This window comes from Cyanistes caeruleus, chromosome 12, assembly GCF_971803275.1.
Source record: "Cyanistes caeruleus chromosome 12, bCyaCae1.hap1.1, whole genome shotgun sequence".
NCBI classification, from domain to species: domain Eukaryota; kingdom Metazoa; phylum Chordata; class Aves; order Passeriformes; family Paridae; genus Cyanistes; species Cyanistes caeruleus.
In genome coordinates this window covers 5,448,043-5,454,806 of record NC_141712.1, presented here as the reverse complement: position 1 = coordinate 5,454,806, position 6,764 = coordinate 5,448,043, and the positions used below count along the sequence as shown (strand labels likewise).

The window sequence follows — 6,764 nt, the reverse complement described above, 5'->3', positions numbered from 1 at the left end:
CAGTGGCAGTGCAGAAGGGCCATGGATTCCTGAAGGCACAGAGCAAGCCCACAGAGCAAGCAACCCAAGTCTGGGTGCCAGACTCAGAGATGTTATGTGGGTACAATAAGTACCCTTAAATAATTGTTCATCAGTGCCAACAAGGGAATGGCATCACTGAGAGACACAGGGGGCACATCTGAGTGCTTTTCACATGACATTTTCTCCAGGGAAACCTATACAGGGAAATGCCCCTGGAACATCCATTAAATCCACTTAAAGTGGATTCTGAGACCCCTAGCCAAAGTCAGGAATATGTTTATATACCTGATAAACAGCATACAGAAACCAGGTGAGAGTGTGGCCTTAAAAAGGGAAAACCAGTGCTTCTCCACCATGACAAAGAGGAGCTGTATAATCAGTTCAATCTGTCCAGCTGCTGGAACCTTGGAGCTCTCCTTGCAATCGACTCCTACTTGAAGCCCAGGGTTATCTATTCCTGCATGGGGAGGAGCAGGGAACAGTCCCACAGTCTGTGAATGGAAGGCCACCTCTGCTGGAGTTGCAGGGCAAATTGACAGTTTTGGGAGCAGCTTGTTAAATATTTAACCCTTACAGAAAAGCTGTGATGTGGGATATATTTCTCACCTTGATTATTTCTTACTGGAATTGAGCCAGGCTGCACTGTGCCTCGCTAGAGGGATGCACCTCAATCCCTGCAGTGACAGCAGTGGCCAGAAGGAAGCCTTTAATAGGTATCTTTTTCATCCTATAAGTTTTGGACACATGTGCTGCTACTATGACTTGTTTTCTGCAGTACACATTTGTCTCATGTCCTTGCCTCCCTTTGTTGTACTTTTCAGCCCGTGTTCTGCTCAGAAGCCTCGTCTGCAAGCTCCAGGGTCACCAAAAACAGGGAGCAGAAGAAGGAGTGGCTCAAGGGCAGAGTAACAAATCCCAGTGGTGTTTGGTGTGCTCTAATGGCTGGCAGGAGCACTGCAGATCACCAGTGTGAGGACTGAGCTGGAAGAGGTGAAAAAGGCTGTTTCAGCAGGGATCCAGGACCAGATTCCCCTGGTGCTCACACACATGGGAATTGTTTGCTTCACAATGATAAACCTCACAGAAATCAAGGTGATTCTCCTTGAGAGCTGCTGTTAGAACCTCCTGGTAAATTTTCATCCATGAGGCAAATTAAAGCAGAAGTCATAGCTGGGTAATGCTCAGGAGTTCTGCTGGTTCTTTAAGTCATTATGACAAAGAGTTACAAAAGAAAAGAGTTAAGACCTTAGCTATAAAGGTGTTTGATTTAGCTGGCCAGGTATTCAGCCTTGCCCATCAAATCCACTGAGACTTTTACACTAACTTTTATTATTAACTTATTATTAACAGCCTGGTGTAGATGCACACACACACACACACACAGTGCTGTCAAGCCCTGTTCTCCAAAGATGTGCAAATGCCCAGGGCCTTTCAGCCCTTATTTTGTGAAAACCGGTGCCAAAAGGTGACAACTACAAAGATGTTAAAACAAAACAGCCCCTGTAAGCATAGCATTCATTTAATCTCAGAAGGAAAAAATGACAAGACCTGAAATCTTTCTCTGCCTCAGTGAAAACCAAGTGCCACAGGGAAAACACAGGAGCAGAGTTGGTATGAACCAGAAATATCTTGTGGGAGCCTTGATCAGGGGTATCAAGTGGAAGAAGCAAGATCATACATTCAACCTAACATCTCCAAAATCCTGTGTATACCTAGATCTCTTTCAAAAATACATATTTTTATCTCTTTGCTATTCCACTTGCAAGGAGGGGAAAAAAACCCCTTCAGAATTATTATAGATCTAGTTGGATTTGGGAAAGAACATTAAAGTCTGAGATCATAACTGAGCTTTTCTAACTCAACAGAATTCTCTTGAAACATTAATTTTGCAAGATACTTAAGCATGTGCTTAATGGTAATCACCAGCTGAAAGCAGTGGGACTACTTGCATGCTTACAATTAGTGGGAATGCTGAAGCACCTTGCATAAATTGAGACCTATTATTCTCAATAGGTATTGGGAGCCCATTGGGAGATGAGTTTCTTGTGGCATTCTGCAATTCCACCTTCCCAACTGTTATAAGATATACTTGCAAGCTCACAGATTCTGAAATACATTACTATTATGTCTGTAGCTGCAATGAAAACTGAGCTGGGGCTTTAGAGTCTGCTGTTTGTCAGTCTGATTTTTGTCTGCCTTAGCAGAGAATTGTCTCTGAATTTTTCAAGTATTTCCACATCTCATAATGAAAGTAGGGCTTATCACATTATCCCCCAAGAATTAAATATTTATTTGTGTTTTGGGTGGTAGATGCAGTTACCAATATAAGAATTGAATTCTCCAGTTAATGGCAAAACCTAGGGATTGCTCAGTGCCTTTATTAAGATCTCAGCAGTGTGATCAGGACATTGTCTATCATTTCCATCACTCCAAAGCAGACTATCTGCCCTGACAAGCAGAACTGCCATGGCTCAATCCTGCCACTACTCTTCCTGAACATTTCCAGGGAATCATCAAGGGACACTCTGAGAGCAGCTGCCAACACGTTTTTGACAGGCCACTCATGTTTTTTGGATTTCTTTCTTATTCAGCTCTGCCTGTGCCACTTCAACGAGCTCCAGACATCAGTCTGAGTCATAAATAAGTAAACTGAAAAACATCAGGAAAATCTAGATGAATGAGAGCCTGACAGAAATAAAGTGCTTTAAAGAACCTGTGTCACAATTCACCCATTTGGGGTGGTGCAGGTAAAGCAGCAGCTGGTACTGGTCCATGCTGGGCATCACCCTGCCTCTGTGCTGTCAAAATCATCAGGAGAAAATTCTTCATCTCCAGCCAGAAGAAAGGCTCTTCTTAATCTCAGATGATGGCCTGGCTTGTCTTTGTTCCAGGCTGATACACTCTAATTCAGTCTGTTTGGGTCTAATCCAAAGTTCTGAGGAAAGCTGCAGCTAAATCGGAGTTCAGTGGGCTATTTCTGATGAGGCAAGAGTGAAAGACAGTACAGCATTCCAGATCTTCCCATCTGCCCCTGTCTCCCCATTCTCTCTTCAAAGTTCTGTCCTTTCACTGAAGTAGGCAGCACCTGGAAAGTTTGGCACTTTTTAGAGGTTTGGGTTTTTTTGTCATGGACTGTGTGATTGGAGGAGCACGGCCACAAATGTGCAGAGCTGAGGGAACAGACTCTGAGCCTCACAAAATAAAGGAAAGCAGGCAATGTGCTGCTGAACACAGACTTGGGACAGAAAGAGGTGGGGGGTTTTCTGCCCCTCACAGCTACTCTTGACAGGAAGTGATGGCATGACTGCAAAGGACTCAAAGTCTTTTTGTTTTTTCTGTCCGTTCTGGATAACAAATAGTGATGAATTCTGGACATTCACATTAATTTATACTAACTAGACCAGACACCTTGAAAATCTTACTCCACCCCAGCCAGCTCACAGCACCTGCATCCCATTGATCCTTGGAGGAGGCAGGGCTGGTTTGGGTTTTACAAGAGAAGGCAGTGTGGAAGTTGTTGTAATTTCTTCAGACAATGAGGGATTCCATCACCAGTGCATGGTGAGGAACAAGAAGCTTTCTGGGCTCATTGATGTGTGTCCTGTGTGTCTCCTGAGCTGGGACAGATCAGCAACAGGAAAAATGTAGTGCACAGGCAGCTCTGATGGCTCATCTGTGCAGGGGGAATTCTCACCTGGGTGCTAAACACAGCAAAGGGAGCAGAACAGGACTGAAAGTCTGTCCCTTGTTTTAAAGTCAACAAAGCCTAGGCAAGGAAAAACTGTGTTTCATACTGTTATGTTACTTATGTTACAGCAAAGCATTCAAATCCATAGTGAATTTAAATGATTGGTGTACCCTCTCTCTCCAGGTATCTCCAGCAAATCTTAGAATGGGAAGAATATCCAAGTGTTTCTGCTCTGCCAAGTTAACTATTATTACAGCATGGAGATATAATATTAATTTTGTTCCAGTGAAATTGGCTGGCATATGTGTTTCTGTGAGCCAGGCAACAGGTCATTACTGAAATAGCAAAACAAACCTGTTCACCGTTCTTGGTCCAGCACATTGCATTTAGATTTTAAGATCATAACTGTTGGATACCTCTCCTGCAATGATGTACTAGATTCACTCTGCCAGAAGCTATATTCTTTCATAAAATGACTTTGCTGTATCTTCCTTTTCCAGACCCATCTCAATATAACAAAATTTAACAGTCCTGCAGACAATGCCAAATATCTTTCATTCATAATTAAGGTGAAGGCAAGTGGTACAAATCTCTAATTATCTTTTATGTCCTATTTATTCTCTAGTGAATTATTAAGTAATGATTTATAGCCCAAATTCCACATGTGTACCTGCTAATTCAGGGGGAAAAATATCAGCCCTTCATGCTCATTCAGCTAATGGGCATTGCTAATTGAAAAAATGTTCTTTGCACATATCACTAACTTTCCAATCATTTACTTGTGGAGAAGTTTGAAAACTAAAAACTAAAAAATAAAAAAAACCCAGAGAGATTCAGTGGAACTTTGGAAGTTGGGTATGGTGCTATGCTAAATTCTCCCTCCCCTGAGCAGGCAGCAGGCAGAAATCAGTGACTGAAATATTCTGTCACCTCATATTAGTTCCTGCCAAAGTAGGAGTTGTCAGGAACAACAACTGAAGTTGAAAAGCAGAGGTTCTATCCCATGTATTCCATGTATTTCTGTGCTTCCTGCAGGCAGGATGAGTTCTGCAGTGTTGTGTATTAATGATCTCATACTGAGTTCCTTCCTTCCCTTCCTTCCCTTCTTCCCTTCCTTCCCTTCCTTCCCTTCTTCCCTTTTCTCCCATTTTCTGTCCCCTTTTCTTCCTCCCCCCACTCCTTTCTCTTTCACATAATTGAAGTTTTCCTGCAAAAGAGCTTTCCCTCTCAGAACTCAGGCTGCCTCCTGTGCTGGATAAAAGTCCTTGCAAGAGTCCCTGCTCCATCCTGAGCCACTGCTTTTGTGTAAGGAATGGTCCTTTGATAGCAGCAAAGAAAATACCTGAGCACCACGAAGCCAGAAAGAGCAGAATCAGAGACAACCTGCTGCAAGAGCTGCACTACCAAACCCTTTCTTCCCTGCTTTTATTTTTTAATTTCTGTTTTTTTCCTAGGTTGTTGTGATTTTACCCCAGCCAGCCCCCAGCCCCTCAAAGCCTCTCTCTCACTCCCTACCAGCAGGATCAGAGGGAGAATTGGATGGAAGGGTAAAAGCTGGAAAACCCCTGGGTTGAGATAACTACTTTAATAAGGAAAGCAAAAGCCATGCACACAAGCCCAGCAAAACATGGAATGAATTCCCTGCTTGCCAGGGGCAGGCAGGTGTTCAGCACCTCCAGGAGAGCAGGGCCACATCCTGTGGAATGGTTACCTGGGATGACAAACACCTCTCTAAACATCTCCCCTTCCTTCTTCCCCTCACTGCAGATCCTGAGCGTGCTGCCACATGCTCTGGAGCATCCCTGGGGTCAGTGGGGTCACCTGTCCTGGCTGGGTCCCTTCCAAGCCTCCCAGGCAGCCCCAGCCCCTCCCCAGCATGGCCCTACAAAAAGCAGGAAAGGCTTTGGCTCCGTGTGAGCCCTGCTCAGCAACCACAGAAACATCTCCCTCTTCTCAACCCTGTGTTCAGCACAGGTCCAAAACACAGCCCCACACCAGACCCTGGAAAGAGAATCTCAGCCCAAATCAGCACACAGGTTGAAGTAACTTTTATTCCCAGTGCAGGTTCTGCTCTGTGGACTGTGAAGTCAGAAAGCCTGGCTCTCTCTGAGATGCATTTTTGTATCCTCTTTTGTATACCCTAAAAATCAATTCTTTGGGTTGAAACCACCACATATTTTTATGTGCTGACAAAGCAGAGAGGAGCCTCAAAATCTAAAACCGTTCTGCCTTTCTTTCCTAAATCTCACAGTCTTTGGAGAACTGATTCACAATTTTTGACCTGCCTTAGGTGGCAATATTGAGGATCAGTCCTAAGGACCCTGCCCACCCTTTTCACCATTCCCTAGAGCATCTGTGCAGAATAGCTGGGGCAGAAATAGCACGGGGCAGAACAGCTGCTTTGCATACTTGTACCTACCCTGAACATTAATTAGCATCTCATAACTGCTGTGTGAGCTAACTCAGGCAGGCAGCAGGAGCAACCACCAGCTCATGGCTGGAAAGCAAAGAGCGAATTGATTTCTGTTACCTCGTGAGCTGGGGGTCCCCAGAACCACCCTGGGCATGGAGACAGAGGCACCTTAAGCTCAGAGGGTCCCTGGCTGCTGCTCACATGGGTGTCACCATTCTGTTTAACCCCTTCCTCCCAACACCTGTGCTCTCCACAAAGCAGCTGTGAACACTCCTAGGAGGATTGCTGCTCTCTGCTTTGACTTGTGCTGCTCTAATTCCAATCCTTCCACCTCCAGAGCAGAGAAGCAAAGCAGGAGTTTGTCCCGTGTACTTGTGTAGTGTGGCTCCAAAGCTGTTACCCCCATGTTGCCCTCAGTTAGATCTTGTTTTTCCCCATGTATTTGGCTGCAATATCCACGTGCCCAACCCTGGCTTCACAGCCACCATGAATTTTGTGCTGTATGATGTGATTATGGCCTAAATGAAGCCTGAAAAACTGCTCTAGACTGAGGAGAAACAAATAGAGGAGCAAGTATTGTTTTGCCAACCCCTTTGTTAAGAGTAGAAAAACAGACTATGAAGTACATAATATTTTTCTGAC

At 44.5% G+C, this 6,764-nt stretch overlaps 1 long non-coding RNA gene across 1 annotated transcript; it reads right to left on the bottom strand.

The window, feature by feature from the left end:
• Window positions 1–240: 240 nt before the first annotated feature.
• LOC147650825 (uncharacterized) lies at window positions 241–6,317 on the bottom strand. The gene is made up of 2 exons (XR_015275308.1): window positions 6,240–6,317; window positions 241–3,106 (listed from the first exon to the last, which is right to left on the bottom strand). It is a non-coding gene; the product is annotated as an uncharacterized LOC147650825 (long non-coding RNA).
• Window positions 6,318–6,764: the final 447 nt, after the last annotated feature.